Genomic DNA, 24,587 nt, shown 5'->3' on the forward strand with positions numbered 1-24,587 from the left:
GCCTGCCTTGGAGAAACGCACGGCCGCTTTTGTTGTACCGTTTCCTCCCCGGCCCACCGAGCTCTTGATTAGAAAGAGCTGCCCTTCAGTCCTCCCACCGGTTTTTTGCAGTGAGCTCACATGGGCCTCACTAATCCTTTCCCTTTGCTTTGAGCCCCTGTCTTCTCAGACCGTTGATGGCTCTGGAGACGCTCCAGGCACGTTGCTCACTTATTCCAAGAAGTTTTTAGGGCTGGGTGGTTTGGAGAAGCCTTCTTCAGGGGCGCACTCGCAGTAGAGGCGTGGGGTCTCTCTGGCTGCTCGTCGGATGCTGGATCCCTTCTCCTCTAACTAGAAAGTGCCGTTGCCGCCCGAGCGGGGAAGGGCGAATGCAAACAACCTTCTTGCTAATCATTTCAGCTCTCGGGAGTTTGTACCATTATTTTTTTTTTTTTTAAAGTTGTCACGGCTGTTTTTAATCCCTGACCCCAATAAAGTCACGCAGTGTTAACACAGACGGCAGAGCAGCTGAAGTTACAGCTGTGCTACAGGCTCTGTTTCTCATTTGGGCTTCTTGTTTATGGGGATCAAACTTTGGTCTCTCCCCTCCCCCTGCCTTTGCATCCTGAAAATCCCAACCCCGTTCATTCAAACGCTTGAGTCTGTGCTGAGGAGCATACGGGCAGGCATCTTGGTGTGCAAGTTGCAGGGAACGTCTCCTTGCTAAAAAGGAGGCGCACCCCCAATGGAAAGAAGGGGTCATCACCAGGGAGGGCTATTCTGTAGTTGCTCAGGGATGCAGGGGGGCAGTCAGGAAGGCCAAGGCAGAGATGGAACTGGGACTAGCTTCCCAGATTAAGGACAATAAGAAGTCCTTTTTTAAATTCGTAGGGGGTAAAAAGAAGGTCCCGGGTAACGTGGGGCCCTTGCACCACGCATTGGGAAACTTGGTCGTCACACCAGACGGCAAAGCTAACATGTTTAAGGATTTCTTTGCCTCCGTCTTCCTAAGTAGGGGCCAGAACAGCCTCCTCCCTGCTGGGCCCCCTCGGGCCCCGGGGCAGGCACACCTGGGCCACGGGTTAGCGAGGATTTAATTAGGGAGCTTCTGGAGGGGTTGCACGTATTCAAGTCAGCCGGCCCAGACGATCTCCACCCTAGAGTCCTAAAGGAACTGGCCGAGGTCATTGCAAGACCTCTGGCACGGCTTTACGAGCGCTCGTGGTGCTCTAGCGAGGTACCGGAGGACTGGAAGAGGGCCAACGTGGTCCCCATCTTCAAAAAAGGCAGGAAGGAGGACCCAGGAAACTACAGGCCGGTTAGTCTCACCTCGATCCTAGGCAAGCTGTTCGAGAAAATTACGCTGGCACACACCCAGGAGGGGCCAGCGGGGGACTGCATGCTTAGGGGCAACCAGCACGGGTCATCGGTGGCAGGTCCTGTCAGACCAACCTGGTGGCCTTTTACGATCAGATCACCAGATCATTAGATGCAGGGGGAGCAGTGGACATCGTCTTCATGGACTTTCGGGAGGCCTTTGATACTGTCTCTCACCCCGTTCTCAGTAAGAAACTGGGGGCTGCGGTGTCGACACCCGCACAGTCAGATGTGTCACCAACGGGCGGGAGGGCCGCACCCAGAGAGCGGTGGTGGATGACCTGGAGGTACGTGGGCATTGGGTCCCCCAGGGCTCGGTCCTCGGGCCCGCACTGTTCAACATCTTCATCAGGGACTTGGACGAGGGGGTAAAAAGCACCTGTTCAAATTTGCTGATGACACTGAGATGTGGGGGGACGTGGGCACACTGGCAGGATGCAACAGGCTACAATCAGACCTAGACAGGTTACAGGGGTGGGCGGATGAGAATAGGATGGGTTTCAACACGGACAAGTGCAAGGTGCTGCACGTGGAGAGGAAGAGCTGGCACCGTACCTACAGGTTGGGGAACTCCCCTTGTCAGCACGGAGGCGGAAAGGGATCTGGGGGTCATCACTGACTCCAAGCTGAACATGGGCCGGCAGCGTGGGGACGCGGTCAGGAAGGCCACCGCACCTTGTCCTGCATCCACAGATGCATCTCGAGCAGGTCCGGGGAGGTGACCCTCCCCCTCTGTGCGGCACTGGTCAGGCTGCGGCTGGAGGACTGCGTCCAGCTCTGGGCGCCGCACTTCGGGAGGGATGTGGACAGCATGGAGAGGGTCCGGAGGAGGCCACTCGCATGGTCAGGGGGCAGCAGGGCAGGCCCTACGAGGAGCGGCGACGGGACCTGAACCTGTTCAGCCTCCACAAGAGAAGGCCGAGGGGGATCTAGTGGCCTTTTACAAACCAGTCAGAGGGGACCAGCAGGCATTGGGGGAGTCCCTGTTCCCTGAGTACTGCCAGGAGTGACCAGGAATAGCGGTCACAAGCTGGCAGAGGGCAGATTCAGGCTAGACATCAGGAGGCGCGACTTCACGGTCAGGGCGTCTAGGATCTGGACCCAGCTTCCAAGAGAAGTGGTGCAGGCTCCTACCCTGGGGGTGTTCAAGAGGAGGTTAGATGAACACCTTGCTGGGGTCATTTGACCCCAGTGCCCTTTCCTGCCATGGCAGGGGGGTCGGACTAGATGATCTGCTCAGGTCCCTTCTGACCTTAGAAACTATGAAACTAAGTTGGCAGCCATGGATGCTGCCCGGCACCTGCGAAGCAGATTAGGGGTAGGCAGGCGATGCTTCTTGCTGCCCTCCGAGGCGCTGTCCTCCGTGGTGGAGCTCGGCATTAAGATAACCGCTGAACGAGGCCGTCCTTAACAAGCCACATGCAGCTGATGCAAGCTAGCCTGCAGTTCACTAGCATTTAATTACTCGAGGGGGGGATGTAACAGGTAATTACACTTCCCCCCATCCCAATGGTTGGCGCTCTCCACCACCTTGCAGAGCGCACGCGGGTTTTTGATGGCTGCTAATCTCATCCCAAAGGCGGTGGCCCATCCAGACTTTGATTCGGGACGGAGAGCCCCCACGACTGATCCAGTCATTATGTGTTGGCCCCCCCCCGGCCTTGCCTGTTGCACGCGGCATTTCCCATCCAAAGATGGGGATTGTCTACTTGGAGCGGAGACAAGTAAGAGTAGATCGGCTCGTACCAAATGGCTTTCCACAAAGTCGGTGGGGACCTTTGGTTGTGTCAGAAGACGGGGGGACCTGCAGGAAGAGTCGAGGATGAGAGCTGACCCGGTCAATGGAAATGCTCTTTTGCATGCGGCGTGAAGAAGTTGGGGAGCTCATGGCCACAGGAATGAGCTGAGGTCAAGAACCTTGGGCTCCGAAAAGGGCTGGGCATTGACGTGGAAAGGAAAGGACTATCCAAAGCGGTCATAATTAGGACTAGTTCACAGAAAGGGACCATTTGCATCCGCTGTGTTTGCAGGCAAGGATGAGGACTGAAATGGTGGGCCTTACTCTGCTGTCTGCTTGAAAGGTCTAATGCAAGGGGCAGGTGGCCTGCTACTTGCCTACTGTGGGGGCTGCATCTTCCACTGAAGCACCTAAAACTGGCTACGGTCATTGGAGACAGGGCAGAGGTCTAGGCGGACTGCGGTTTTGCTGCCTGTGTTTGCATTCTTGGAAATTTCCTGGCCACTTCCAAGCTGGGTTGGCTCGGGGGTGCACGGCGCTGCAAGGAAAGCTGTGGGGCTGCGTGCTTACCTGGTAGCCGAAGAATTAGCAGCAATACCGGGGGGGCTTTTTTGGCACGGCTCTCCTTGGTTCCCAAGTAAGAGGTGATGGGGAAAGAATCGGGTCAGTGGCCAAAGTGTTTCTGCGATGACTTCCCAGCCCAGGTTTAGGGCTTCGCCGTGAGAGCTCTGCTGGTCTTTGAGCTGGACCGAGCCCGGGTGCAATTCTCCAGGCTATCGTTACCGCCATCCTCAATTGCACAGAGTGAGAACTTCCCACCCGTGTATCAAAAGGACTTAATTTACAAGGGGTAAACGCAGAGTCTCTTTGGTTTCCTCATTGCAAGAATTTTCTGATGTGGGGGAAAAGGGGCTGTCTTACTTTTTTTCCCTTTTTGGTCCCATCAAGTTTGGAGGGGTTATGAAGATGCAGCCTGGAGACATCCCGGAAGCTGCAGGAAACTGTGGCTACGTACCACTTGCTAGCCTTTTGAATCCTGGGCATGGAAAACATGGTCAGCAGCAGTCAAGGACTTCACTGATCCTGAGCTAGGTTTCCCGGGGTCCGACTTTCGAGCGTGTCCCGCTGGTCTAGATGCACGGACTAGATATCCAGCTCTCCGGGCAGGCGGCTTTTATGGGCTGATGGACAGAGAGCCCCCCTCATTCGAGGCCATGCACAGGCGTGGCCGAACACACAGAGGGCCCGAAAATGGTAATTTAAAAATTATGATCATTATCTCTGGCGAAGGGGGGCCCCGATACCAAAAGTTGGCCGGGGGCTGCCAGGACTCTGCAGGCCACGCATTAAAGGCAAGGCTGCTGTTTTTCATGTGCAGCTGTGACATGGGCTGTGCCCTGCAGCCCTGAATCTTCAGTGGCTTAGGATTGCACCCCACAAAGGGGTTACTGCATGCCTCTGTGCATCTTTCTGCATGCAGCCTCGGTCGGCTGGCTCGGATTGATCCCAGGCTTCTCGTTCCCTCCTCCATGGCTCGCTCAGCACGCGTTTTCCTAGGTGGATCTGCTGGGTTTCCAGCAAAGACAAACGAAGCCGGAAGTCCAGAGGCTTTCGACGCACGCAGCAGTGCTCTGTGACCCAGCCTCCCGCGCTCCGCTTCATATATGGTGAAAACGAGGGAATAGGAAAAGGGAGCACAGCTCGAATACCAGGCATGCAATGCATTCCTCGCAGCTGCACGCTTGGAGCTGGCTTTCCCCACAGCGCGGACCCCCTCCGTTCAGCGTCCAGAGGGAGGTCTGCATCTGTAGCCGGGGCTGCAGGGAGCGCCTGCCATCGCGGGAAAGCTAATGTCTTTCTCTGCGAGTGCTTTGGGCCAGATTGTCCTGACGTTTGCAGGGCCTCCTGGCCAGTTGCAAGCAGGTATATGCTGCGGTGAGATTTTCTGTTGCCTTGCTTGACCTAGAAATCAATCCCATTTACCGTCCTTCCCCTTTATATCCTGTTTCCCCTGAACAGCATCTTTCCGGGGGCTGTAGGTGGAGGAGGGAAAATCAAGTCAGAGATGATTTCATTCATGATCTCACTTGAATCTTCCCTTTTGTTAGGCCCCGATTGAGTAACTTGAACCTATAAATGGTCTAGTTGAATTCAGCGAGGGGAGTCGGGCACGTCCGTGCGTGACTGGTTGTGCCGTCAGACCCTTTGCTGGTGGGCCCGGGGGTTGGGTGCAGCATGCGGAGGTTGGATCTGAGCCCTTTAGTCTGCAGAAGAGACGACCAAGGGGGGATTTGATAGCAGCCTTCACCTCCCTGCAGGGGGGTCGCAAAGCCGATGGAGCTGCATGGGTCTCAGTGGTGCAGACGACAGAAGGAGCAATGGGCTCACGTTGCAGCAAGGAAAGTTGAGGTTGGATATTAGGAAGAATTTTCTCACGAGGAGGGTGGTGAAGCACTGAAACAAATTGCTCAGAGAGGTGGTGGAGTCTCCATCCTTGCAGGGTTTTGGAGACAAAGGTAGACAAAGCCTTGGTTGGGATGATGTCGTTGGGGCTGATCCTGCTTGGTAGGATTAGATGTGACCCCCTGCGGTCCCTTTCAGCCCTCGCTGTCTATGAATCTGTGCCTGGGCTTCCCCGGTTCTGAAGTGCTGATCCCGGGGCTTGTGCATTTAGGACGGATGAGGTGCCCCTGGCCTCCATTCTGCCTCCTGACATTGGCTCCACCTCTGCTAATGCAGCTCATACATGTTGTTAGAGCCTGGCCCCTGTATAAACCACGGGGATTTCCTCGTCTATTTGGAAGACACGCAGCGGATCTGCGGTTGCCCCGTTGATTGTTCGGCCCGGTTTCTTCGCCATCCTAGATGCTGCCTACGGCAGGCCGAGGCTGTTCGGAAAGGGTCTTAAACCAGTTGTTTCCGCTCTATAAAGGGAGAGCCCCTTTGAGCCCATTGCCTGGACTGGAAGTGTTGCTACTGCCTTCTGCTGGATCTCTCCTGTGCATTGGGAAGAAGCCCAGTGGGGAAGCTGAGGAATTAGCCAGCATAAGCTGTTTCTATTTCAATTGCAGGCTTGTTTTTTGGCCCAGAGGCAAGGTTAGATGAGGAAGAAGCTATTCTTGAGAAAGCCAAGCAGTGATTCAAGTGTTAGCCAGTCCACACCCAGAAGCGCAGCTGAAATCCAACCATGGCTTCCCGTCCCATCGTGTGCCCATGGCCGTGCAATACTTTCCCCGGTGCAGCGAATGACACGGACCGCAGCAGTGTCGTTTTACTCTTGATAGGCGAGCGTGTTTCTGGTGAGGTGTCTTTTCACCCACGAGACCTTATGACGAAGCAAGGGTTTGCAGCCACAGGCCTTGAGAGGTGCACAGAGGACTGGAAGGTCAGAGCTTTTAATGCAGAAGGGACCCGAAGTGCATTGTAGACTCAGGGCTGGATTCAGACCTTCCTTAGCTCCGTGCAGCCTGGGTGTAACTTCATCGGTGAAGTTGCCTTTACCTGACCTCACTATAGCAAATCTCCCCTTTTAACACTCCCAGAAACAGGAGCTGATTTTTTTTTCATGATGACAGTGCACCAAATTAACTAACTTTGGTACAGCACACACCCTCTTCTAATGAACTCTTCTCCTGGTCCCACCGGCCTACGTTATAATGAGGTTGTAGCTTATGAGCTATTCATATGATGGTGGCAGCACCCAGGAGCCCTCCGTTGACACGGACCATGAGGCTTGAGAGGGACCTTGGGAGGTCACATCTAGTCCAGCCCCGACTACATCAATACTGGCCGAGGCTTTGTCTAGCTAGGGATAAGGACCTCCAAGGATGGAGAGTCTAGCACCTCTCTGGATAACCTGTTCCAGTGCTTCAGTGAGAGTTTTTTCTAATATCCAACCTCAACTTCCCTTGCTGCAGCTTGAGCCCATTGCTCCTTCTGTTGTCTGCCCCCAGCTGAGACCAGTCCAGCTCCATCCTCTTTGCAGCCCCCCTTCAACTAGGGGCCCTCAGTTGTCCGGGCACTGTTCAGATATGCAAGAGACATTGGACCTGCTTTGCATTTCCATCCTCTTTCCCCCACTGCTACCCTGTCTGGACTGATCAGGGCCCGGTCTGCTTGAGAACCAGCTTCTTCTTGGGGCTGTGACGTCTCCTGGACCTGCCCTGGGAGTGCTTCACGGTGAGATTTGCACCCCTGCTCCTTTCCTGAATGCGCACCAGTCATTCTCCTGTTTTGGATCCGGTGCTTTTTGAATCTGGTGCTTGCTGCCATTAAAACTGGTGGAAATATTTTTAACTGGGGGGAGCAAAAATGATTTGTCACGTGTAAGCTGGTTTGCTCCTGGATGGCACACATGCTTCTTGATTTGAAATAGTCATCGTTGCTCCTATCAAATGGGTGCTGCAATATTGTTTTCTATGGTTTTGTTTTAACATGGAAAAAGAATGAGATCTCTTTGAGGACCTCTTCTACTCAAACAGTTCAGGGCACGAGGAGTTTTGATTGAGCACGCAGGTGCTTTTTTTTTTGCAATAGTGGGAATTTCTGAAGAGAAATAGGCACGTTTTACACGAGCTGGTCGTAAAATGAACGTTTAAAGCAGCTCTTAGCATCACTTCAAAGCAGAAGTATAGGGAGTAGACCGGCACCTGTCAGAGATGCTGCCCCAGGCCTGTTTCACACCTTCCTTTCAGCGCATCTCTCCGCCGTCTTTCCCATTTCTAGATTGGACCAGGGACGTCCCTCAGGGAGCTGCAGCTCCGGTGAGATCCCATCTGGTTCTGCCTAGCGCCAGCCCCTTGCATTTCCTCGTCGTCCTCTGAGACCGGGCACGTCATCCGGCACCCGAAATAGCCGTGTTAAAAGGAAGAGGGTGTTTCATTATGACAGGTCGCAGCATCGCACGGCGCCGAAGCCCTTGACGCACGTGGTTCAGCATGTCGGGAACCGCTCGGATCTGTGAACTGGTCTCGCCACGCGCCCGTCTGGCCCCCAGAAGCTGCATTTTGCAGCAGCCACAGAGGAAAACACAGGCTTTTGTGACCATATAGAAGAAAGCCTGGCAAATTCACATTCAGGAATAGTCCCATGCATTTGCTTTTCACTTTGCTGTGCTTGTACGTCCTGGCACTGCAGAGCCGGGTGGAGAAAAGCGAACGTTACCTTCCGGCTGTGCAGCTTCGGGACGCTCTTCTGTCTGCACTGAGGTTAAACACTTTGGCCCGGGAGCAAGGGCGGCAGCGAAGGAGCAAAGTTTTGATGGAACAAAGCTGAGATGAGCCGAATCTGCCCTTTCTCCTTGGGCCTAATCCAGTTCAGCATGTGCTTAAATGCTTTGTCAAACCTGGGTCTTAATGATGCTCCGAGGGCCGTATCCAAAGCACATGGAAGCCGAGGAGCAGGCACTAATTGATTTCACTGGGCTTTGGATCTGCCTTTAAGTCCTCGGCAGGTGGTGATTAGACCCAGAGGAAGGTGTACCAGCACTTCTGGGTTCTCTTCCAAACTCATTCGCAGACTTGCTGTGACTTGAGGCCGGATAATCAGGGAGCGATTTGGAAAGAGCACGCGTGGGCCTGGGCATGTGGTTGCGACCAGGGTGCGCAGTGCTTTTTGTTCACAGTTAATGGCTCTGGCATTTTGCTAGGCCAGGGGTTATCTTTCCCCTTGTGTTACACCAGAGACGCAAGCAAGAATGAGGCTTAGCTTTTTTCCACTGTTGGTTTTCTCCTATCGACAGATACTAGAGCTAGTGGAAAATCTGAGCAAAAAAAGGAGGGGAAGCCAGGGTAATGTTTTGGTGGAACTGCACTTGTTTTTTAATCAAGAATGGTTTTGTTTCTTGGGATTTTCCAGCCAACCCCCCCGAAGTATCTAATGCATCGGTGTGTAAGAGAATGCATTTGTATAGGGAAATGCAGTGGCACTGCTGCTCCCTGATCAGGGATAGGGCTCATTATTATTGCTGGAAAATCCTACAAGCCGGCCATGGGGAATAATTGCAAGCCACTCTGCATTGGCTTTCATAAGGATTCACAGATGCTTTTCAAGGCCAAAAGGGACCTCCTTGATTAGCCAGTTGATTTGGTTGATATGGCATTATATTTTAATTCTTTTTTTGCATGGAAGAGGCTTAAAGTGCTGAGACAAAAATCCCAGCGTCCTGCTGAGGGTGGGAGCATGTTGTACCTGATTTATCAGTGGAGAAACTGGAGCCCAGGAGAGTGGCGTGACTGAGCAGCAGGTCCATGGGTCAGGGTCGAAGCGTGGACCCACGGGGATCTGTCTTACCTTGGGTGACTTGAGCCAGCAGCTGGAGGCTGGGGAGTCTGAGCATCCCTCTGGTGTGATGCCTGCCAGGCTGTGGGGGACAAGGACCGTGCAGAACACCTACCGGTAATCATCCCATTGCAACTCGCAGCGTGGGGGCAGTGTCCTGGGTGAAGCCACGGTCCAAGACTCAGGAGACCTGGTCAGCCGTGCTGTGGTCCAAGATGCTAAGAGCTGCTGAGCCGCTGGCTCTGCATCCCTTGGGGGGACCCCGGTTACAGCACTGTTGAGGTGCCCCACAGACTTTTGCTCACTGAATTCCCCCCAAGGTTGGATGCTGCCGTCCTACCCGTGATACAAATGGGGACCGGAGCTGCAGAACCACTGCACCTTTGCTCCTCAATGGTATTAAGGTTTGGGCTCGGATGACTTGGCCAGAGTCACGCAGAAGCCGTTTGTCAGACCAAGGAATTGGACCTGGGTTTCCCACAACTCACTGGACCGGTCATCTCCCTCATTGCCTTAAAACTGGGACGTGCTTGGAAAGACACAGCGGGGCTTTTGAAACTTAGCCCCGGTAATGTTGATAAAGGGCCTTGAGTGCCCTGAATACAAGGTACGATATCTAATGCTAGTATTCAGCCCCATACCAGACAGCTCAGGGCCACAGATAGCTAAATACCTCCTCTACTCAGCGTGGGTTACAACGAGGTGGAAAGTTTACCTTTTTTTGGCCCCTGCGAGCAAAGTCGCATCATAGTCCAGATTAGCAGCAGCTTCCTTTGGAACAGCTGTGAGCCGGGTGTATGTCGACGGGCCCAGGGAGGGAGCATGCACTCCTTTCCGATTCCTCTTACCGAGTGCCAGCCTCTCATTTACGTCCGATCCCCTGTAAGCCAACAATAGGTGGTAGAAGTGCGATCGGAAATTCATCGCCGAGCCAAAACTTCACTCCGGTATTTTGCAGAAAGTAATTAGCAGGTTTGAGCATCTCCGTCGAGTTCAGCACACAAAGGAAGGGCATGACGTAAAGCCGTGTTGTTGTGACTGCCGTTACTATTTTGGATCAATTTCTGGGCGCGCGCGTCGGCAGATCCGTAGAGCTGCACCAGATTTTGTCGTACAGGAGACGGTCGTGTTGTCTGTGGCAACCTGCAGTTGATGTTTATCCCCTGTTTGCTGAAAGCTCTTCCCGTTTGAATCACCCCTTTAATTGAACACAGCGAGCTGGATGACCCTGCCTAGTGCAGCTTGCTTCATAACAAGTAAGAGAAGTGGAAAGTTGCTGTTTTGGATACGGCTTCAGCACTGACTTCCCTGCGACTCAGTGGGCGCGTCTGCACGTGCGCATTTACTGCCCAGTAACCACAATTATGGCACAGTACAGGCATGTATCTACACATGCACACCCGTACCATGCAGTAAATATGGCAACTTATGCCGACTCGAGCGTTAATTTGATGCCTACATCATGCAGATATCAAATTTATGCCCAATTAATTACTGCACAGTAATGCACGTGTAGACATGTTACTGTGCATTAACGCTGTGTGTGGGGACTGTCTGGGGGTTAATTTTAGTCCCAAGTTAATGCAGTGTTAATGTGTTTTTAATGCCTGCGTGCGTTGACATCTGCCTATTTCTGCTTACTGCACAGTAAATTTAAGCCGGCGTAAATGCACATGTAGACATGCCCAGTGTTAGTTCTTTCATGCCATTTCCTTGGGCTGAGTTTGAGGCGTTCAGGGGGCATTATTGGCCTGAACTAATTAGCAATTCATTTGAGTTGGACAGACTCGAGCAGGGGATTTTCATTTGTACTAGCCGTTTGGGGCAGTGTTGTGTGTGCTGTTGCGGATCCTTCAGCCGTGCCGTCTGGGGCTGCTGTCTCATCTGCAGTTTGGTTAAGCACAAGGCAGTCTGGTTTGCATTTGAATGAGTGATGTCATAGTACTGTTGCACGATTCTCCGGGTTGCTGACTCTGTCCTTGGGTGATTGCAAATGGGGTGTAGCTGATGACCTCCTGCAGGGAAATATCTATTGGGACCCTCTGACAAGTGATGGGATGCTGGCCAGACCCAGTTCAAATCAGCTGTATTCTGCTCACTTAAAACACCCCATCTGATGTCTCGAGGTTCAGCTGAATGTCGCAGTTTTTTATTTCCTTCCCCAAAGGTGAGTCACTTTGCTGCGTGCTCAGGCCAGCTGGTGTGTTACTCTCGACAACCTGGATGTTTGTTAAGAGGACGATGCAAGAGGAACAGCAGTTGTTGAACATGCTGTGCATATGGATGGAGCAGGTAGCCACAGCTGTAGTCTTATAAAACATTTGCAGTTTTATAAGACTCCTTCGGGATGCTTCAGGGGTGTAGGTTGTAATTAAATGTAGGTTGGAGATAAATGACAAGCATCTTTTGAGATGCTTATAATTTATCTGGACTTGCACCATTTGGGTTCACCTTTCCCGTCACAGCTCTGTGCCTTAGACTAAACCTTTTTCTTTTGCAAATGGTTCTAGGTCAGGGGTTGGTGTGTGTGGCCCCACTTCCCATTACCCCGGTTCAGGTCAGAGGTAGGTGCGTGTGGACACGTGTCCCCGTACCCCAGTACCAGGTCAGAGGTTGGTGTGTGTGGACGCACGTCCCCTTGCCCCAGTCCAGGTCAGAGGTTGGTGTGTGTAGATGCACTTCCCTTTACCCGGGCTCCAGATCAGAGGTTGGTGTGTGTGGACACATATCCCCTTACCCCGGTTCCGGATCAGAGGTTGGTGCGTGTGGCCCCACTTCCCATTACCCCGGTTCAGGTCAGAGGTAGGTGCGTGTGGACACGTGTCCCCGTACCCCAGTACCAGGTCAGAGGTTGGTGTGTGTGGACGCACATCGCCTTGCCCCAGTCCAGGTCAGAGGTTGGTGTGTGTAGATGCACTTCCCTTTACCCCGGCTCCAGATCAGAGGTTGGTGTGTGTGGACACATATCCCCTTACCCCGGTTCCGGATCAGAGGTTGGTGCGTGTGGCCCCACTTCCCATTACCCCGGTTCAGGTCAGAGGTAGGTGCGTGTGGACACGTGTCCCCGTACCCCAGTACCAGGTCAGAGGTTGGTGTGTGTGGACGCACATCCCCTTGCCCCAGTCCAGGTCAGAGGTTGGTGTGTGTAGATGCACTTCCCTTTACCCCGGCTCCAGATCAGAGGTTGGTGTGTGTGGACACATATCCCCTTACCCTGGTTCCGGATCAGAGGTTGGTGCGTGTGGCCCCACTTCCCATTACCCCGGTTCAGGTCAGAGGTAGGTGCGTGTGGACACGTGTCCCCGTACCCCAGTACCAGGTCAGAGGTTGGTGTGTGTGGACGCACATCCCCTTGCCCCAGTCCAGGTCAGAGGTTGGTGTGTGTAGATGCACTTCCCTTTACCCCGGCTCCAGATCAGAGGTTGGTGTGTGTGGACACATATCCCCTTACCCCGGTTCCGGATCAGAGGTTGGTGCGTGTGGCCCCACTTCCCGTTACCCCGGTTCAGGTCAGAGGTAGGTGCGTGTGGACACGTGTCCCCGTACCCCAGTACCAGGTCAGAGGTTGGTGTGTGTGGACGCACATCCCCTTGCCCCAGTCCAGGTCAGAGGTTGGTGTGTGTAGATGCACTTCCCTTTACCCCGGCTCCAGATCAGAGGTTGGTGTGTGTGGACACATATCCCCTTACCCCGGTTCCGGATCAGAGGTTGGTGCGTGTAGCCCCACTTCCCATTACCCCGGTTCAGGTCAGAGGTAGGTGCGTGTGGACACGTGTCCCCGTACCCCAGTACCAGGTCAGAGGTTGGTGTGTGTGGACGCACATCGCCTTGCCCCAGTCCAGGTCAGAGGTTGGTGTGTGTAGATGCACTTCCCTTTACCCCGGCTCCAGATCAGAGGTTGGTGTGTGTGGACACATATCCCCTTACCCCGGTTCCGGATCAGAGGTTGGCGCGTGTGGACCCTGGTAATTTCCTTCTAGCTCTCAAGCCCTTCTAAGCTGTGAAGCAGCAACTTGAAATTTTATAGGAGAATCGCCCTGATATCAAGGATGTGTTTCTGGCTTTCCTGGGAATAGTTGCTCCAATTTGGCCAAGTTGAGAGCTAGCAAAAAAAGGCCAGTTTGCTCATGATCAGTAGAGACTTGTTAGCTTGGCAGCTAAATTCTCTGGACATGTTCCAGCATCGGGTTGAGAAGGACTCTTCCTGCACTTGCTCCGGGCAGCAGGGCCAGGGAAGTAGCTGGCTGACTACGCTGCTGGGAGAGGGGGTGCCTAGAGGTTTGGAAGCACCAGATTAGACTCCCTTCCCCTCCTTCAAAACCTGGGATGCAACCTTAAAAGTCCCGAGTCAGCTCATAACAGAAACCTGAAGCATCTCACCATCCCTCTAGTGGCTATTTCATATAGAGGATAGTAGACCGTCACTGATATCATTGCCTCCCCTAACTCAAGCTGCCAATTCCTGCCCTATGGACTTTGCATCCACCCAAGTGAATTCCCGATTGTTTTTTTTGCAAGTCACTTTTTTCACAAGCATTTAAAAAATAAAACGCAAGCAACCTCATCCCGTTGTCCTTACGTTACGATGCCGCCTCTCGTGATATTATCATGGTTTTTTAACAGTTTTTATCTTTTCAGCAGGACCCCTCTCAGCATCCAGCCCAGCTGGGACTTGGAGAATGGATGGGGGGTTATTTACTGTTCCTCATTACCCATGTCATCCAAACTGGTGCTTTATTTCGTACGTTTCTTGAGCAAAAGAAGTTAATTTCTTTTTCCTGCAGGAACGCTAAGCAATTTATTTTCATGCCGCCTTGCTTGACCGTGCTTGGGAGCGTGACCTCCATGTTTGAGATGTGGAACGGATGGATGCACCTTTTAATTTTGGGTGCCCGGTTTGAGACTCCGCCTGATTTATCAGAGGACTTAGCACTTCCACCTGATGCATTTGAAGCACAGTGCCAGGCCACATCAGTTGTGAGCGCTTCTGGGTGTTTTTCCCAGGTGTGTCAAGCTCGGTAGGGAATACACAACTAGTGACCACCTGTGAACACTTGCTCTAAGTGCCGTGCCGTGTCGAGCATCCAGTGGGGACTTTGTTCTGGGGGCTCTGCTAGACTCCAGCCACCCAAGGTGACATCCAGCTGGCCTGACCCTGAGACTGCCCTTCTCTCCTTGCCTCCTTTACAGCAGTGTTTCCTCGCGCCGGCAGTAACCGAGGGCTTCCCTCCCCGTCCGCTCCCGATTGCATCTGAAATTGTGCATCCGTTTACGTGCCTTAAGGGCACCCCACAATTACGGGACAAGCGTCGCTCCGCGGCGGCATTCGCTTTGCCGTGCCACTGCTCCCGCGCTGGCGGTGGGAACCCCAGGCACTAGGATAAATGGATTGACAGCTGGTTCTGGCGTGTCGGGGGCACGCGCGGGCTCCTTTGTTCATGTGCAGTCGCTTCTTACAGCGTGACATTTGTAAACTTAAACACTTCCTCCCCGAAGTATCAAAGGAACCGGGGCCACTTTTCAGCACAGACATGAAAGTCTTTAATGTACAAGAGGAGCGAGCTCGGCTGTGGAGATGTGCCGGGGAGAACAAAGGCTACAGCTAATCACTTCTAATGCCTTTTAAGTTTATGCCTCCTTTTTCACTCGCAGACTGTCTTGCGGAGCATGGTGGCTTCAGCGATTGACTCACCAATAATTAACGGAGGAAGAACTCTCTCTAACTTTTAAACACCTCTTTTAATTTTCCTAAATCAACCAGTGTCCTGGCCCGGCTCCAGTTTGTGTAATTACATTTGACCTGACTTAATCCCTTGGCAGTTTCAATTGCATGCAGTAGTCTTCTTGGCGTGTGATCCTGGACTGTTATTCAATACCGCTTTATGGTATTAAGCAGCTGCCGTAGCCTGCCATAGAAGTGGATGCATTTCCATGGAGGGGTGCAGGGATTGCAGCATCCATTTCAGACGCTGGCCACCATTAACGGTCTTGAAAGTCTGTGGGTGTTGAGGCTCTTGGGCCTGTTGGGATGTGGCCTCCTTAAGTTGTGGATGCTCCATCACTGGAGGTGTTCAAGAATAGGTTGGACAGCCCCTGGTTGGAGATGATCGAGGTATAGCTATGCCTGTGTTCTACCATGAGTATTTCTCATGCCTCTGAGTGTTGCTGATTGCCCCCTTCTCCCCTTCCTGCTACATGGCAAGGTGTTGGTGTCAGGGTTAGACAATGGATTTGTCCGGGCTGGTTTGCATAGGGATGCTCGGGGTGGTTTGCATAGGGATGCTCGGGGTGGTTTGCATAGGGATGCTCCAGGTGGTTTGGATAGGGATGCTCCAGTGCGGTTTGCATAGGGATGCTCCAGTGCGGTTTGCATAGGGATGCTCCAGGTGGTTTGCATAGGGATGATGCCGCCTCAGGTAGGGGGTTGCACTAGATGACCTGGGGAGGCCTCTTCCAGCCCCACTTCTCTGTGGTTGTATGATCCTGTCTCTCTTGTTATTTAAGGTGTTGAGCAGCTCACATGCTTGGAAGATGTGTGGTTAAGTACCTTGTTGAATGGGCCATACACTGTGGGGTCGGTTAAGATGAAAGGCTCGGTGTAAAAGCATAATATTCGACACCTCCTGCAGCTACGATGCACTGTTTGGGGGGCACTGTTACGGCAGCTATTCGTTTTCAACCACCAGCCCTGGAAAAATACTTCTGTTACCCAATCTGTGCTAAAAAGGGGCACTCCACCTTCCTGTGCTGACAGCCGCTGGGCCGTCTGCTGAACTGTTGGCATCAGCCAGAGAGCCGTGATCAATGGCAAGGCAAAGGGCTGAAAGGAGCGGAGAAGAATTGCAAAAGAAGAACAAACAACTCACGTGAGACCTCGGTGCTGGACGGCGCGCAGGTGGGAAGCGGGTGGGCGACAGTGAACAGGCTGGAGACGAGCGCATGGTCCTCAGGCCTCGTGGGCTCGTGTCTTTAATTCACGACGGGAAGCAAGCCGGTGGTGCAGAGTCATCTGGGAGTTTGGTCCCAAATCGGGAGTTTGTCCAGGACAAACTTCGGGTTTGGAGTAGGTGGCGACCAGGGACGTTTTCCTGGTTGGCGGACCAGTGATATTTCTTTGGTAGTAACCCCAGGAGCTGAAGCAAATGTTCTCCCCTTTCCGGCCTATCCTTTGGGATGCTCAGCGTTGTGCCCAGATCCGCCTTTTAAATCTCTCTCGCTCCATCCTGTAAGTTGCTGATCCTCAAATCCGTGTTGGAAAAAGCCCCTTTGCTTTGCTAGATGGCCTGCCCAGCCGATCCGAAGGTAGACATGACTTTATCAGTGTGCCAGTGACCGACTTCCCTCAGTCCTGATTTCCAGGGGATCTCTACTGTGATCTTGCTTATTTGGGTGCAAGGACATCATCTTTGGAGTTGGTGAAACGAATTGTGTCGCAATGAAGAGTGAAACCGTATCCGCTCCTTTATACCCCTTGGGAACCTGTTCTTCTGCTGCATTGCATTGGGAGTAGCTCTGAGGAGGCGTTTTGCAGATTCAGGGGTAGGTTTTAGCTCCCTTTATCAGCTGGCCTCTCACGGGCGCTATTGAGGAATGCCAGGTTACACCCCAGACAGGCAGAGAAAGGAGATAGCGTATCTACATTTTTTTGGTATTGGTTTCAGGGGCTTTGTTTTAAAGTTAATCATCAGTAATGGGGTAGAGGAGCCTGCAGCCTGAGGAGGCTCGACTCCGGAGCCTTTTCAGGCATCCTGTGCTACTTAATGAATAAAATAAAAACGACCCCCTTCTCTTTTCCTTTTCTTGCTGTAGAAACCCCACGGTTTGGAGGACACTGAACGTGCTGCCCAGTGGATGTGGCTTTTTCCTGAAACAGCCTTGCGGTAGTCGGTCGCCTGCCTGGCCGAGGTAAGACAATCAGCCCACTCTCACCCTCAAACCCGCCTTGCTGGAAACGGCGGCGGGGTGACCAGCGGAGCGTCTTCATGCTTTAATTTCTGCAACAGGTTGGTGAGGTTGTCCTGGGGGATCAGGAGTTGGAGGGCCGCTAGAAAGATCCTACTCAGTGGATAGGGTAATATTTCCATGCCTACGGGTCTCCCTGCTCTGGTGGGAGACATAACGAGAGCTTTTCTATTATATCTAAGGAGTGCATCCTGCTCCCCTGGACTGTAAGCACATCGATCACGCACTCAGACCTCAAATCATTTGTGTGCAGCGTAATATATTTGGGATAAAAGCAGGGGTTCGTCCCTGTACTGACTCCTTTCTGCCTGTCCTGGATTTCGATTGCCTTCTGTGATGCACTAAGCAGTGTTTCACGTCCCCGTCGGCGTGCGACTCTCATCCGTCTCGCTGGGGTGGGAGAGCTGCGGCCCAAGCTGCACCAAACACTGGGTTATCTGAGCTCCTGACACGGAGACTTGATTATTGACTCCCCAATCCATCTCTAGTGGCAGGGGAGATGGATTGGGGTTTCCTTTTTCACTTCTGGTCCTTTTTCCCTGTCGTCTTTGCTCTCCTCCATCTTGCGCTGACAGCAGGGGCAAAGCTGGACTTGTTTGTGCACCCGCACGTTTCTCTGTGGAAAGCAATGGCAAACAGATGGGAGTCAAATCCCAAAAGGTCCTTTACCATTTGCTCGTTCGCTTGGGAGCTGCATGGTGTCCTTGAGCGATGCTTGAGAGGTGCGGGGAGCCCGGGCCCTTCTGAGAGGTCGTAACGGGGGAGGATGGAGATTGTGTTAGGCTTCACGTCCCTCAGCTGATGAAGTAATGAAGTGGAGTACCTGGAATAGCAGGAGCCTCAACTCTTTGGATTTGGAAGGCTTAAATAGTACACTCCCTTATGTGTTGGGGTGAGTAGAGAGATTGCATGCTCTAATCTCTGTTTGCAACGTGCACATGTCCTGGCATCTCTCCAGGGCAGTGCTTTCCAACCTTTTTTTACATCTGCAGATCCCTAAAAAATTTCAGATGGAGATGTGGACCCCTTTGAATGGTAAGGGTAGGTATTCGCATACTTTTCATTGATCACAGGGATTTTTTGCGGCCCCCTGAGAGAGTCTGGAGACCCACAGGGGTCTGCGGATCACAGGTGGGAGATCGCTGCTTGAGGGTCAGCGTGCCCACCCTCTTCTTCCCATAGGGACGAAGGGGCAGGAGCGTGCAGACGGTTTTTCAGGCAGCCCCAAGAAATATAGATAGGGTGGAGAGAGAAATATGGGGAGATGCCCTCCCGAGTCACCTTTGTGCGTGTTTGTTCTTTGGCATGCTTTCTGCAGCGATTTGCTTAAACCTTGAAAGCCAAACCTGTCCCTGGCAGGAGGCCGTTCGCAGTGTGACCCCTGACCCTTTTTGATCTCAGTCAGTCAAATCAATCCAAGATCTTGTAGTTCACCTTGTTGCAAGGATAGTTAATAAGTTGAGGTGCTGCAGGGACGGGACTGAGTTCTCTGGACTTCTTGAGTTTTGGGGATTTTTGGGGGGGCGGCGTTTAATGACAGGTTGGGGTCAGACGATTTGCAAAGAGTGCTGCACGGACCTGCCCGTCCGAGCTGGCGTGGGCAGTCGTGTGTTACTGCGTGGGTGACAGCCCAGCTCTCCTTGAAAGCTTTCAAGTGATGATGTAGCTCATGCCGCCATCGTTGTGGCAGAATAGCACGGCCGTGGGAGAAATGTCCTGGGAAACTGGGGGCTCTCCATCACTGGAGGTGGTCAAGGAGAGGCTGGACAGCCACTGGTCAGGGGTGATTTAGGTGCAGCGATGCCTGTGGGTATTTCCCAGGCTTTGGGGTTTTGCAGGTTGCCCCTGACCCCCATGTCGGGGTGTTTTTAAGCCATCCTCAAAGCTTTGGGTGTAGGCTGCAGCCCGTGGTTGGGGATGGCGATGGAGCTGCTGGAGGTTCCTGGCTGGAGGGTCTTGCAGACCAACACCAGATTTGGGGTCAGGAAGGAGTTTTACCCTATGGTCAGATGGGTGCACATTGCCTTTCTCAGTAGCAGGAGGTGCTGCCTCTACGTGGGACTTCTTGAGAGTATATTAACAGCCTTTTGCAGAAGCAGGACGTCGGCTGCCGTGGTTCCCCGGCTTTCCCTGTGGCAGGTTGCCGGTTCGACGGTGGGTTTGTCCGGGGTGCTTTGGGGAGGGCTCATCCTGCCTCCAGCACAAGGTTGGAGGGGATGTGACCTCTGACAGGGCCTTGCAGCCCGACTTCCCTATGGTTCACTGCACACTCGTGGTGACGGAGGATCTCAAAGTGCTTATTACACATCCGCCTATGTCCTTTGACCGACACAGCTGCAGCCAAAACCCCCTATTACCTGTTGCATAGGAGGAAGCCTCTTTAGACAGGCCTATGCATGGGGAGTCTGGAGGCTCCTGCAGCCAAATGGACACAGAGCTGGGAAATGGGCTCAGATGTCTTTCTTTCCTGTTCCAGCAGGAACCCACTTCGTGTCAGTTCAGTAGTACGGTGTGAATGATTTTTGCAACTTGGGGTTTTTTTGGGGGGGGGGGGTTTCATTTGCGTTTTGTATTTCTTCCGCACGCGCATAGCAAGTACCTCGTGACTCTTCGACTCTCTGTGCATTTCAAACCTGCTTCCTTTCATGCCCTTAAGAACAGAAGTCTTGCTCTGACTGCGAATGGCTATAAATTATACTGGTTGCTCGAGAAAGCACCAATAAATCCTGGTGTGTTTTGACTAAAACGCTGTGGCTCGCTGGGTATGAGTTTGCTCTGAGCACTTCGGGAATCCCAAGCCCTGACGGACAGTTGCTTGGGTTTTCCCCTGTTCTTAATATTCATAGAAACATTTCCTAGACGGCTCCATTTCCACACAGGGGTTCAGTGACAATTTTCGGTTACCCATGAGAGAACGTAATGGGACACGATCCTGGTTTCAGCGGTCCTAGCAATACTGCCAGCCTCTGCGGATGAAATCCTTAAAGATTACAAAAGTCTAAGCCGGTGGGGCTTTTTTTTTTTAAAGGGCAAAAACAATATTGAGGGATTTCAGATTGAAAAATGGACATGTGTGATTTTTTTTACACCAGTTTGGACTAGAATTTTCTTCTTGCTTCTTTCTTAACTTTCCAGCAAACCCATTTTTTGGTTTTTTGGGGGGGCCCAGATTTAGTGATTCATTTTTCAGCATTTGCAAACTCTTTATGTTGCAGTGTTGGGCCAGAACTGTCCTGCTGCAGATCATGAGCATAGTCGTCCTCACAACACCCTTCTGAGACAGGGAAATAGTGTTACGCTCATTTTACAGTTGGGAAAGGTGAGGGTCCAAACACCAGCATGATTTATGTGCAGGAAAGTTGTGAAAGAGCTGGGGGGTGACTTGTATTGGAGTGGTCTGAAGCAAAATCGGCCTCCCTGGAAGGCGTATGCGTAGTGAGAGGCTGGTCAAGCCTGGAAAAGCTTACAGTCAAAACAGAAAAGATAGCCAAGGGTGAGAAGTGGAACAGCAGTACAAAGAAATGAAGAGGCTTGCTCAAACTCACAAAATCAGAGAAAATGAGAGCTGAAGGGACCTCAGGAGGTCACATGTAGTGCAACCCCCTGCTTCAAGCAGGACCAGCCCCAACTCCATCATCCCAGCCAAGGCTTTGTCTACCCGGGTCTTCAAAACCTCCATGGATGGAGATCCCACCACCTCTCTGGGTAGCCTGTCGCAGTGCTTCACCACCCTCCTAGTGAGAGAGTTTTTCCTGATATCCAACCTCAACTTCCCTTGCTGCAGCTTGAGCCCATTGCCCCTTCTGTCATCTACCCCCACTGAGACCAGCCCAGCTCCATCCACTTTGCAGCCTCCCTGCAGGAAGGTGAAGGCTGCTATCAAATCCCCGCTCTCTCTTCTGCAAACTAAATAAGAGTGAGCCGGTGACAAAGCCCATGTTAGCAGCTAGGCCTCCTGACTCCAAATTTAGCACCATCACCCCAAGACTGTCGTTCCTCTATTCAAAATACAGATCTGTGAAATGAAACCAGCCAGTCCCCCTTCCTCGTTGGAGTCGAGAGAGAGAGAGTCTTAAAACACTGTTGGCATTAATCACCTAGGGCTAAATCCTCTGCAGCGGTGACTGAGCGGGCTGTGAGCGGTCACCTGGGCATCTTAAGCTTTGGGCAAGTTGGGCTGCTCTGGCTGAAACCAAAGTAGCAGACCGAGGGCTGGTTAAAGAGCCACGTGCATTTGGGAGCGGCCCCTTAATACTAAGTTGAGTCACTCAGCTCCTCTCTGCCTGCTGCTTCTTATTTGGTAGTGTGGCTATCAGACTTAGTGTCATGCTTCTTGCAAGGAAAAGACTTGTAGGACGAGTGTCTTTTCAGTGCTAAGTACGACTGCTTTTTTTTTCCTGCTCCGAGCCTCTAGCTTAGCAGCAGGGGTTAATAGTCACCTTGAACTTAACCGTGACAAGGCACCGGCAAAATAGGCCAGCCCACTGGAAAGAGAACAGCTATTGCACGTATATCTTCCCCTTAAGAAACATGTTGTAGATGCCATATCCATAAATACTAATAAGGTTGTTTGTTTCCAGCGTTCAGGTAAGATTAACAGTTTGAGTATTCTCTCCATCACATTCAATACTTTAGCGTACCGTCCTCTCAGGCTTATTACCATAATTGCACTGCTTAACCAACAATAAAAAAAATTCAACAGTAAAATAGCAGTTAGCACAGGCAATTTGTTATCAAGCACTTTTACTTGAGGACAGCCTCGGAGTGCATTTCTTATCAAGCTGGGGCTATACATTATTTTTATTTGGAAAAACAAACTATTTGAATTTTTAAAAAAAAAACTTTTTTGTGTGGCTAAAGCAGAAAGCCTGGAGCTTGGGCTCGGGCCCCTTTCCGACACTTGGAAGTCAAGCGGGTTGCACGTGGGGTGGGGAAGGGGCTGGAGAGCCATTGTGGGTCTGGTGCATGCTCCGAACAGAGAAGATGGCTGAAACTGTTTATTCCACCCGTCGTTCGATCCCCTGGAAGAGCGTGCCTTCCTCCGGCCACTGTCAGTGACCCTCAGGCTCTGCCAAAAGATGCTGCGTAGTCTTGGCATCCGAAGTCACTCAGTCACCAGCTCATCGAAGGCCAAACCAGTCTCATTGGGCAGTGTCGGGAGGAGGAGGGCTCGTCTCCCAAAGAGCCGGCTAGTCTGCTTTCTGCCTCCACCGGGCCCGAGAGACTTCTCCCTCATTCCAGAGCCAGCGGCCCAGACCAAACCCCCTTCCTAGTCCTCCTCCGGGCGTGGGTGGTGCTGTCTTTAGGGCGTGTGCTGTCATTGCTGTGATAGAGGCCATGCAAGGTAACCTTGGTGTCTTGGTTTCAGTCCAGTTCCCAGAGGACAGGTGTCTGCATCACATACGCGCCAGCGCACTTGGCACCGGTCCTTCATCTCGGCTGGCGGTCGGAGCGGTGGGGAAGGACAATTGCTCGCAGGTCTCCCAAGGGCACGGTGGAGGCTTGAGGGTAGGCTGCAGCATATGGACTATCAAATATATATATAGACCCCCCAATTCAATGCTTTCCTCTTGTATTTTAGAATCAGCCCATTTCCAAGACTCACCCCACTGAGGCGTGAGCCTGTGCACATCTGAGGCAAATGGTGGAGGCAGAAAACACAATAGTCGGGACACAAGCCCTCATCTTCCCGACACTGCCCAGCAAGACTGGCTCGGCCTTCAATGAGCTGGTGACTCCAGAGTCGCTGACCCGAGTGCCTCCCATTAGGGCCAGGATTTCATGGTCATTGCTCACCCTGGGGGGAAAGGCTTCGGGACAGGGGGCTGTTACACCCCCGAATAAATGCATAATTCCACCGACATAAAAAAACACCCCAAATGCTTGTGTGGCAGTAGTTTGCCAGGAGTTTCCCCCGACTCGTGTCAGGAAAGGCAGCGGCTGTGGCTGTCTGCACCCCCCAGCTCCTTGGGAGCCGTTGCCTCCACGCTGTCTGTCCGCACTCCCCAGTGAGGCTGTGCCAGCAAGTGCAAGGGGAAAATCAGGGCCCTGTGTTATTTTCTGAGCGCCCTGGGGTCGTCTGCGGTGAAAAATGGTGCAGGTTTGCAGGAGGGACTTGGGTGTTGGCTTCAGGCTGGTGACAGGCTTGAGCGTTGCTTCGGGCTTGAGGGTGGCTGGTGGGATGAATCCCCCATTCTCTGCTGGCTCCTTGTCTGCAAGAGTCAGGGTCCCTCAGCCTGTCCCCTGGGGTTATGTCTCTGGGTCACACTGCCTCTGTCCTCCACCGGGCTCCTATCACCATCACTGGCTTGGGAATCTCTCTTCTTTCTCCTTTGCAGCACCCTGCTCTTCCCAGCCTCTGGTTCCTCCCCGCTTTTTAGGTCTCAGCCTCTTCGTGCTCACCTTTGCATGGACAAGACCCTCTATACAGTGAGGATCGGCGGTGCTGTGTGTTGGCACTGGAGACTAACAACAGCTGTCAGCCATCGATGAGCTGGTGACTCCAGAGTTGCCGACCTGAGCACCACTGAACAGCATCTTTTGGTGTCGTTAATGCTTTGAGCATTAGTGAAATAGTTATTTGGGGAAAAGTGGAGGGACTTGTATCAGAGGGGTGTTCGTGGCTTGTGAGTGGCATCTCCTGTGGGTCTCATGGACTTGAGGGGGAAAGGGAGTCGAGCCGCTTCCTCTCTGCCACCTTCCTGGCCCGTGTGAACGCTTCTCCTTGAGGGAGAAGTGAAGGTGAAGCTGCTCTTCATAGTGAAAGAGGATGTGCAGGCAGGTTTAAGAATTGGAAGGGAAGCCCATGGAAACAGGTGAAATGAAACTGGACACATATTAGAGAAGTGAAGTACTTGCAAGACCCTGCTTGCAAAGACACTCCTCTGCAAATGTGCAAAGGCTTATAGGAGCCCCTCGTTTTGGTTCCTTGTTTGGGTGCCTTATTGTTCAGCATCTCTCGGGCGCTTGATTGATATGAATGTTGTGTTGGTTTATGGCTCACGTGGATGAAACCGCCGGGTGTTGTGCAGCGTTTAGACTTTTGCATCACTCCCGAGATGCTGGTTCATGTTCCTGGGAAAGCACTCGGACACCCAGCGGCGTGCTGGGGAACGAATGTTTCGGGGAACGTGGCTTGCCGCGGAAATCTGGCGCCGATCGCAGCTGGTACCTTATCCAAGGTGTTTGCTATAAACAGAGATTTGCGCTTGCTGGGTGAATTGCAGAGGGGTCTGTCCCGTAGGTGCCACAG

The 24,587-nt window shown here is 52.5% G+C and overlaps 1 protein-coding gene across 7 annotated transcripts in view; it reads left to right on the forward strand.

Moving 5' to 3' along the window:
- Positions 1-24,587, forward strand: part of LPP (LIM domain containing preferred translocation partner in lipoma) — a 423,011-nt gene that overhangs the window by 74,956 nt on the left and 323,468 nt on the right. For 5 of the 7 annotated variants that reach the window (XM_090050830.1, XM_090050829.1, XM_090050835.1 and 2 more), the window contains one exon: positions 17,183-17,278. The exons of the other annotated variants lie outside the window; for them this stretch is intronic. The gene's annotated coding sequence lies outside the window, so the exon portion shown is untranslated. The remainder of the gene's footprint in view (positions 1-17,182; positions 17,279-24,587) is intronic. 7 annotated transcript variants of the gene reach the window in all.

The sequence above is a fragment of the Crocodylus siamensis genome, chromosome 6 (genome assembly GCF_052110815.1).
Source record: "Crocodylus siamensis isolate JL-2025a chromosome 6, ASM5211081v1, whole genome shotgun sequence".
NCBI classification, from domain to species: Eukaryota; Metazoa; Chordata; order Crocodylia; family Crocodylidae; genus Crocodylus; species Crocodylus siamensis.